The sequence below is a fragment of the Rhinolophus ferrumequinum genome, chromosome 20, assembly GCF_004115265.2.
Source record: "Rhinolophus ferrumequinum isolate MPI-CBG mRhiFer1 chromosome 20, mRhiFer1_v1.p, whole genome shotgun sequence".
Classification (NCBI taxonomy): domain Eukaryota; kingdom Metazoa; phylum Chordata; class Mammalia; order Chiroptera; family Rhinolophidae; genus Rhinolophus; species Rhinolophus ferrumequinum.
Window position 1 is genome coordinate 7,246,206 of NC_046303.1, and position 10,792 is coordinate 7,256,997.

A 10,792-nucleotide genomic window follows, 5' to 3' on the forward strand; every position below is an offset into this window, starting at 1 on the left:
GCGACCGAAATTGTATGGCCCACAAAACCTGAAATAGTTTTATCTGGTCCAAAAGTTTGCCCAAAAGAAGTCCGTCACAAACTCAAGCTAGTTGTGTTTGAGAGGGAACTGGAGGGGCTTGTCCGTCTTTTGGGGTGAAGCCGACCAGAGAGGTGCAGATGAGGTCTGCAGATGGATCTCAGGGCAGCAGTCAGAGCTCCGGGAGGAGGGGGGACGCCCGCTGTTTTGGGTTTGTAGAACAGGGCAGTTCCGCCCGGGGCTTCTCAGAAATCCTTGGGGAGGGGCCGAGCTTCCTGTCATCACTTAAGCGAGACCTTGGGCCAGGAGCATCACTGGCTTATGCATTTGAGGGTCCATTTAGGAAGGGTTTATCCTCAGACTGTGTCTGGGATTAACCTCACACCCCGGCGCTCCAGACTACGACCTCAGTGTGCCGTTCAGTGCGGAGGGATACTGTACAGGTGCACCCCGAAATCACATCCCCAAGTGAATAGTGCGCGGCTGTGTCCCTACCAGCTTCTGAGGGGCAGGGGAACGACTGGAGGGGAGGAGGGGAGGCCCTCTTTTGAATAAGAGTGTTTCCGGCATGACACGAGATATATACAAAGCTGTGCGTGCTTTTCGTCTACATTTCTTAAAGTGTTTAAATCCTGAGATTTAAATTTCCCTGGAGAAGTGAGTGGACCATAAACCAGCTGTCGTAGACTGAATGTCTCTTTCAGAAAATGAAATCAGTCCTAGAGAGAGAAGAGAGGTGCATTTGGATCACAAGTCCTCCCCTTCCTCATGTAGCTGCAAGGAATCCCCAGTGAAGGGTGCTCAAATTTTAGTAGCATCCGCTGGCCAGGCCGTGGGGGGCACACTGACCTCTTTATCGGAGAGCAGAGCGGTATGCTAAGTCCTAGTACATCTGACTGTTGGATGGTTTTCCTGGACATCTATGCTTAATGCTTCCACTCCTACCCAGTCTCAGAGCAGAAAGCACTCAGGCGCTGACTGCTGCTCCTTCCTTAAGGAAATTTCACTCTCCAGTCACCCCATCCCAGAGACCAGCTTGCAGGGCAGTCTGTAAGAAGTGTTTCTCTCTCCCTCGTAAATTAAAGGCAACCAATCAAACTCTTTTAAAACAATGACTTAATCCCCAGGAACTGCAATCTTCAGTTGACCAAGTATTTTGAAATCACAATTATGTCCAAAGTTGAAAAGAGAAGCAATCTTTGGACTTAGCAATTACTATTTGTAGAGCATTTTGAGTTCTAGCTTTCAGTTTCTAATGCATAGACTGTGTTTCCCGGAAAATAAGACCTAGCCAATCAGCTCTAATGCGTCTTTTGGAGCAAAAATTAATGTAAGACCTGGTCTTATTTCACTATAGTATAAGACCAGGTCTAATAATATAATATAATACAATATAATATAATATAATGTAATATAATGTAATGTAATAATGTAATGTAATAATGTAATATAATAATGTAATATACTATAATATAAAATACGGGGTCTTGTATTAATTTTTGCTCCAAAAGATGCATTAGAGCTGATTGTCCAGCTAGGTCTTATTTTTGGGGAAACAGGGTAATCTCAATGATGGTGTCTCTTCATCTTTTCATTCATTCTTTCATTCTTTCATCCATTCATTCATTCGTCCATTCATTCATTCATGCATTCATACATTCATTCCAGAGATGTTGAATACTTAGCATTTGACAAATACTGTTCCAGAATACAAAGATGAAAAAGGCATAGTCCCTGACATTAAGGAAGTCATATTTTTAGGAAAGAGACTCTGCTTAGATTGTTTCATTTTGATTGTCATGAATAATACCACTGTCATCAAAAAAGGATGCAACAATAAGAATATTTTATGAATATTTTGACATAACTCATACTAGATTTGAAGACACTTTGCAAAGTAATAGCTCAGAAATGTTGACCAATTACAAAATTTTGCTCAATGTTTACTTTGAAGGATATCACTAATTTGCACATATTTAAATCTTCTTTAAAATATTTTTGACACATTATTTTAGTCATAATGTGCTAACATCTCTTAGAGTGCTAGCACAGTAGCTTACACATAGTGGGCACCCAATAAACATTTTGTAGGTGCGTTGAATTTTAGATTTGGAAACCATTACAAATCAGCTTGTCCTATGGTCCTTAAATTTAATTGGGTTATGGACCACAATGAAAATCTAATGAAATTTGTGGACCTTTCTTCTTCTATTACAAAAGCACATATTTACATATGCAGGCTTTTGTATACCACTTCTGCATACTTGGATCACCCTGAGGTTCATCCATGAACTCCTCCGGAGTCACATAATCCAGTCTACATCTTCCATTTTATAATTGTTAAAAATCATTGCCTCGAACAGGGATTGGAGAATTATGGCCCTGAGGCCAAATCTGGCTCATCTCTCGTTTTTGTTCATCCTGTGAGCTAAGAACAGCTTTTACCTTTTTAAATGGTTACATTTTAAATGGTTATGTAAGTACCTGCATGTTTCCTTCAATCTTGGCCTGCAAAACCTAAACTATGTACTCTTTAGTCTCTTATGGAAAAATTGACGAATGCCTGGCCTAGAATGGTTAGAAAATATTGTCCAAATCACTCAGCCAATTACTAGGAAACAGGACTAGAATTCATACCAGCTCATTCTTTAGCTATCAGTCTTCTCATTACTCCTAATTGATCAATTAAAATATTGACTAATTGATTGATTTAAACCCAATATAAAAGAAAACAGGGAGTTGTAAATCTGGAGTACTTAATATAATAGTTTCTTGGATAAATAGTTGTGCAGTTGTGTAGGAAGTTGAAATCCAGAGAACTAAGTGACCCATCCAAAATCATATTACTAATTTGTTAAAGAAGCAAGACTAAACTCTTAGACTCATGTTGTGCATTACTGACTTGTTTTTTTAAATATTGCATTCCATTCCATTCCACATAATGCAATACTTTTGTAAAAAGGAAATAATGGTATAGAAGGAACTTAATGTGAAATTATTTGAACAGATGTTGCCCTTAACTTTTTTCAGATTCCTCCTGTCAGGTAGTACTGTAAAAATGGAATGAAAAGAGTTACAATAACCATTATTATATGTGTTATTTTGAATATACTTCTTTCAGAAATTTCAAAGTGCCCCAATGCTATTGATTGTTTTCTTATATTGATTAGGGCTGCCAGAGTGGTTTCAAACTGCATATGACAATATTACAGTAATAGAGTTTAAAGATTTTCATAGTGGAAATAAACAAATAAATAAAACTGCCTAAAAGATAAGCATCTGAACAATATGTAAATGCAACACCAGATCCCCTAGAGATCTCTCTAACGTGTCAGCCAGAGTCCCTTTTATTTTTGACAGATTCTGAAACCATTCTGTCCATATTTAACCAATAATGAAAATTGGGTGTCACCTTTACTGTAGTGCTTACTACATAGGAAGGGTTGAGCACTTCCTATAAAGAAGGAGTCTGGTCAGAGTTAGGAACTTTGCGTTTTACAGCAAGACGAAGATTCTGAATTAGAACTGCACCGGCCAGTTCCACCTGCCCTCTTTATGCATAACTTTCATTTGTGTGACCCCCACCCCCACCTCCCCAGCTGCCCATGTCTTCTGCACTTACCTGGGAAAGCCAGATTCCTCAGGAGGAGGCGCAGAGATGGGCCACCTGTCAGACTTCCACACAGGGTTCTTTTCTAGTAGCAAGACTGCTTGGGCGCCTCCATGGTCTGTGTGCACTCACAAGGCTTGGCCAAGCACAAGGAAGCAAGTGTTCTAAGTTCCGCAGAGCGTCAACAACCGCCACAAAACCTCAAAACCATTTCAAACCCACGAGCATTGAAGAACCAAGCTCTTAAAGATGAACAGTCCCAAGTTGCAAAATTACAGAAGGCCAACTCTCAGGAAATACGTATTAAAGTTTCATGACTATTGTAAGAGTGTAGTTTTTAAAATTTCATTCAAACTGAATTTTGTAGAGAATGAGGAAAAAAAAAGACCGTGAAGTTATGAAAAGCAAAAAGGGAAGATAAACTTTGCTGTGTTTAGTGTAAAAGAAGATAAATAGAATATCTCTATATCATATAGATGTAATATACATAGTATTTCCTTTCAGGAAATTCAGAGTTGTTCTGTGCCCCATTGGGGACTTCACACTGCAAAAGACACTATGATCAGCACATTTAATTAGAGTTAAGACAGAGGATGTTTAAACCAGAGGCCATTAGAATGTCAGAGAAGGGGAGTGCATTTGTCCACCACCTAATGTTTAGACCCTTAACATCGTCTCCAAAAGAAGCTGCACACACAGTCACAGAGACATAACGCAATGATTGAAAGGAAATCAAGTTCCTCAAACTGCTCTAATTTGCCTACTGTTGTATGCAACACTATAAATTAATATTTTAAATGTTGTAATTATCTTGTAAATTACATGATAATGTGTAGAAATCTGTGAGTTTAAAATGTTAATTTATGAAATGTCAACATTTCAATACTCCCATTTTTAAACTCTAATTTGACATGTCTTCATTTTTAAAAAAATATGGGAGCACCAAACTTGTACCACTCCTGGGTTCTCTCTACTTTAAAGATCCTAATTAGAATTACAATTTGGTCATTTCTGGCCTCCTTTTCAATGCTGGAACACTAATATTCTCAGCAAATACCGTGTTTCCCTGAAAATAAGACCTAGCTGGACCATCAGTTCTAATGCGTCTTTTGGAGCAAAAATTAATATAAGACCCAGTTTGATTGTATCATATCATATCATATCATATTATAGTAAAATAAGACCGGGTCTTATATTAGTTTTTGCTCCAAAAGACTCATTAGAGCTAATGGTCCAGCTAGGTCTTATTTTCGGGGAAATGCGGTAGTTTGCAGTTCTTGTTTTCTATTGTTCCTCTTCTCATTCCAAACATATTATGTTAAGTGCACCTGACTTGCTTTTTTAGTTTCAAGGGAAGAATTCTACATCTGGAAAGTCTTCAGTTTCAGCAGGTATGTAATCTTTGTGTTATAGGAGTAAAAATGTTATATGCTTCAAAATAACTCATACTGGAGAAATTTCAAATTTTCGTAAAGGTAGAGAAGACTGTTACAGACAAACCCCCTTCTGAGAACAACTAAAAAAAAAAAAGATAAAATATAAAACCTATTGATTTGAAGTCTTTAGAAAATTGACCAGACAGTGAGAACCTAAAGAAACAAAATCTTTAGGAGAAGGGAATCTGATTCTCAGCTCCGCTTTTTACTCAAGGTACTGCTGATTAGTAATTGGCCACTGAGAGTCAGAAAAATTGAGTAGGAAGGGGGTAGTTAGGAAGCCCAGATGTGAAGGACATCTGCTTCATATGCAAAATTAGAGTCCAGGGATCACCCAGGAAGTGGTGCCCCTGTAGTCAACTTCAGCTTTCAGGTGGGACCCCTGGAGGGCAAGACATTAGGAGAGGACATGAAGTAGAAATACTGTGCATCACAAAGATTGAAGCCCAATTTCAAATCAACTAAATTAGATAATCGCTGAATAGATTAGGGGATTTGCCACCATCATAACAGCCTCCTCCAACCCCATGCAAAAGGAATCTCTGGAGAATGACAGGCCTATGCAGATCAGCAAATCACCTCTCAAATCCGTAGGTGCAATGTCCACATTTCAATAAATCTTAACAAGTGTGTCAGGAGACAAGACTAAATAACCAATACTATCAAAATAAACAGAAAACAGAAACAGATGCACAAGGAAATAGAAGATTGAGGGAACTTTAAAATAACTGGTCAATAGTTTGTAGAAACAAGATGAAATACAGAGAATTTTATATTTATACTACAACCTATATTTTTTAAATCAAGTGGAAATTCTGAAACTGAAAGACAAAGTAACTGAAATTAAATACTTCATTGACGGGGGCTAATAGATTAGACACAGAAGATGAAAACTGGAATAGGTCAGTAGAAAATATCAGATTGAAGAATAGAGAAGGAAAAGAAGGGTAAAACATACATAAAATCACATAGAAGACATAAAGAACACAGAGAAAAGGTCTAACATGCCCATAATTGGTGTCCTAGAGAAAGGGAAGAGAAAGAATTGGGCGAAAGCAATACTTAAAGAGGCTGGAAATGAAATATATATATATATATATATATATATATATATATACACATATGTGTATATATATATAAATTTTAAAAAGACATAGACTCAGGAAGTACTATGAACCCCAAACAGGATAGCAATAAAGAAAATCCACACCCTGGAAAAATTGTTAAAAACCAAACAAGAAGAAAAAAAATCTTAAAATCAGTTTGAGGAAAAAAATTACTTTCAAATAAGCAACAATAAGAGTAAAAACAAACTTCTCAACAATAACAACAAAACCCAAAAGAAATGGAAGAACATCTTCAAAATTATGACAGAAAATAACTGCCAATTTAGAATTCTTCATCCAATGGTTTATTAATTATCTTGAAGTCAAATAATAACATTTTCAGAGAAACCCAAACTACCATGAATTGTTACCTGCAGACATGAATTAAGGGAAATAGGCAAAGGAATTATTCAGGAAGAGCAGAAGTGCATCCAAGATTGAGGTCAGAACTACACACAGAAACGAAGAGCAAAAGAAAGAGTAGATACATGGCTAAATCTAAATAAATTTTAAAGCTAGAAGATAATAATAATACTGCCTAATAAGTTCAAAATATAAGTAGAATCAAAATACATGACAATAATAGGGTAAAACATGAGAAAGAGGTAAATTAAATTAAAATGTCCCAAAATGCCTGCATCTTCCCAGTGGTGGTAGGAGTATTAATTTATTTTAGACTTTAATCAGTCAAGAATGCTGATTGTAATCTCTGGGGTAGGCACTAAAAGATTAACAAAATAACATATAATTAACAAGATAAAACAGAACAAAAATGATAAAAATATTAATCCAAAAATGCCCAAAGTAGAGGAAAAGAAATATAGAATTGATTGACAAGTAAAAACAAAGATTAAGGAGTCATTTTAAACTCCCTAATATAATAATAATATGGAAATAAGTGAGTAGTCAAGAACAGTTTTTCAGATTAGATGAGAAAAAGTATTTACAACTCAGTGTTAATTAAGTGATTCACCTAAAATACAACACACACACACACACACACACACACACACACACACACACACACACACAGCTAAAATAAAAGAATGAAAAATGCATAACATGAAAAAAATATTTTCAAAAAGGTCAGGATAATTGTATATATTTATCAGACATGATAGACTGTAAGACAAGAAACATTATTGGCAATAAACAGAAATTTCAGTATGATAAAAGGGTCAATCTTTCTAAAACATTACAATTCTAAATTTGTTGCACTTAGTGATGTAGTTCCAAAATATATAAATCAAAATAGTGACACACTAATAGGAAAATGGACAAATCCATTATCATAGAGAGATTTTAACAAATATCTCTTAGTAACCGATAGGCCACACAAAAATTGAAGGTAGATATAATAGATTTGGACAATGCAATCAATAAACTTAACCTAATTTACATACCTTCTACCCAGCAAATGCAAAATTCACATCAAATGCCAAGCCAATTAACCAAAGGACGGGTTTAAAGGAAATCTCAACAAATATCAAAAAAGTAAATTCTACAGAGTACATTTTCTTACAACAGTGCAGCAATGAAAAAAGGTAATATTAAAACTTTTATGTGTTTGAAAACTACTCGATATACTTCTAAATAATTAAAGGCTAAAAAAATGAATACCAATGAAAATTAGGAATATTTTTCTTTGAATAATGGACATTCAACTTATCAAAACTTTCAGAATACAACTAAAGACAAACTTAAATGTTTATATTAGAAGTAAAAAGCTGAAAATAAATAATCGAAGCATCCATTTCCACAACTTAAAAAAAAAAAATTAGACCTAGAGAGATCCAAAAAAAGCCAACAAGTAATAAAAATAAAAGCATATTCAACAAAACATAGAACATGTCTTGGCCACAGTAAATAAAGCTGCAATGAACATTGGAGCATACATGTCTTTATGGATAAATGTTTTTAGATTTTGTGGATAGATACCCAGGAGAGGGATTGCTGGGTCATACGGTAATTCTATTCTTAATTTTCTGAGGAACCTCCACACTGCCATCCATAGCGGCTACACCAGTCTGCATTCCCACCAACAGTGTATAATGGTTTCTTTTCCTCTACAGCCTCTCCAACACTTGTTACTACTTGTCTTGGTGATAGCATTGATGGGGTGACAATTATTAGTAAAGTTACATAGATTTCAGATGTACAATTCTGTATTACATCATCTATATCTCACATTGTGTGTTCACCACCCAGAGTCACTTCTCCTTCCATCACCATACATTAGACCCCGTTTACCCTCTTCTATAGCCCATCTCCTCCCTTACCCTCTGGTAACCCCTAAACTATTGTCTATGTCTATGAGTTGTTTTTCCTTCATTTGTTTGTCTTGTTCTTTTGTTGTTTTCAGTTTTATATACCACATATCAGTGAAATCATACAGTTCTCTAGCATTATAATCTCAAGATCCATCCATGTTGTCACAAATGGTATTATTTCATCTTTTCTTACCGCCAAATAGTATTCTATTGTGTATATATACCACAACTTCTTTATCCATTCATCTATCGAAGGACATTTTGGTTGTTTCCATGTCACCCCAATAAACTTTAATTTAAAAAATAAAAATAAAAAGTAAAACATTAAATAAACATGCAATAAGAAAATAAATCTAAAAGTTGTTTTTTCAATTAAATTTTTTGGGGTGACATTGGTTCATAAAATTATATAGGTTTCAAGTGTACATTTCTGTAATACATCATCTGTATATTGAACTATGTGCTCACCACCCAGAGTCAGTTCTCCTTCCATCACCATATATTGGTCCCCTTTTCCCTCCTTCCCCTTTATCCTCTGGTAACCACTAAACTGTTGTGTGTGTCTCCGTTTTTTTGTTTTGTGTTGTTCCTTTGTTGCTTTCAGTTTTATCCCGCATATGAATGAAATCATATGGTTCTCTAATAAATTTGATAAATCCCTAGAAAGATAGATCAAGGAAAAAAGGAATGTGCACAAAATACCAATATCAAGAAGGATTTTTACAAAGGAGGGCTTAACTACAGATCCCACATTTAAGAAAATGAAAATAAGAGGATATCATAACAGTTTTAGGGTAATACTTTCAGTGAAATGGTGAAATGGTTTAAAACCAAAACTACCAAAATGTCATAAAAAGAAATATAAAATATAAGTAGTTTACTATCTAGTAAAAAAATTGAATCTGTAACTAAAATCCTTTGGGAAAAAAATCCCAGGCCTGATAGTTTTACTAGTGAACTCTTCCAAACACTTAGAAATAGTATCAATCTTACATAGACTATTGTAAAACACAGAAGGAAAGAAATAACTTCCTAAGTCATTTTTTGAGGTCATCATAACTTTGATAGCAAATACTGGTAAGAATACTACAGTAAGTCACTCAAGAGAGGCCAACTCTCTCATTTATATAGACACAAAACTCCTACACAAAATAGCAAAACAAATCCAGTAATCTATACAACTGATACTACACTATGGCTAGGTGAGAGCAATTCCAGGAAGTCAAGAAGGTATAACATGGGAAAATCAATGAATATAATTCACCTCATAATCAGAATACAGGAGAAGACTCATGATCCTTTCAAATAGAGGCAGAGAAATCACTCAGCAAAATTCAACATCCATCCATGATTTTTAAAAATGAAAACCTATAATCTGAGAATAGAAAGATATTTACAAAATCCTACAGCAAACGTCATGCTTCAATGGGAAATATTGAAAGTGTTCCTCTTAATAATCAGGTATAAGTCAAGGATGCCTTCTGTCACTACTTCTATTCAACATTATATTCTATTCAGACATCATCAAGAGAGTGAAAGGGCAAACCATGGAGTGGGAGGAGATTTCTATAGTCATACAAAGGGCTGACAAAGGGCACCTATCATATATATATCCATAAGAAAAAAGACACAATATAATAAAGTTAATATATACAAAATAGGTGAATAGGGAATTTTCAAAAAAATTCCCCAGTAAACACATGACATGTTCAGTCTTATTAGTAATTTGGGAACTGTAAATAAAAACTGCAATCGAATACCACTAACTATGTACCAGACAGCTGAAATTCAGAAGACTCATAATCCCAAGTGTTGCAGAGGATGTGGAGTAAATAGAATTTTCATACGCCACTAGAGGGAATACAGAAGTGGCACAGCTAAAGCTTGACTTCTAAAGCTAAACATACATGTACTTCAGGAACCAGCAATTACATTCCTAGATACCTAACCAACAGGAAATTCATACGCGTATGTAGGTGTACCCAAAAAGTTACAAGAATGTTTGTAACAGCAGTATGTATACCAGCCCACATCTGGAAACATCCCCGATGTCAATAAAAAGTAAAATGCATTACCAACAAAATGTGGGATGTGTAGGGTCTTCATGGTAAGATGAAAATGAATGAAGTAATGCTATATGCCAAAACATGAATGAATTTTGCAAACACTGTGTTAATAAAAAGAAATGTAATTTTGTGCGATTACATTTATACACAGTTTAAATACTGGCAAAACTGACATGAGATGTTATAAGTCAGGTAGTCATGCCCACTGGGGACGAGTGGGAGGAGTGAGTGGAAGAAAGGGAACTTCTGTTCTATCTCTTGATCTGGATGGTTGTTTCTCAAACGT

At 35.4% G+C, this 10,792-nt stretch overlaps 1 protein-coding gene across 1 annotated transcript in view; it reads right to left on the bottom strand.

Moving 5' to 3' along the window:
• Positions 1-3,834, bottom strand: part of GPR141 (G protein-coupled receptor 141) — a 33,515-nt gene extending 29,681 nt beyond the window's left edge. Inside the window, exon 1 of the mRNA XM_033088056.1 lies at positions 3,641-3,834. The gene's annotated coding sequence lies outside the window, so the exon portion shown is untranslated. The remainder of the gene's footprint in view (positions 1-3,640) is intronic.
• Between the last annotated feature and the right edge of the window lie 6,958 nt (positions 3,835-10,792).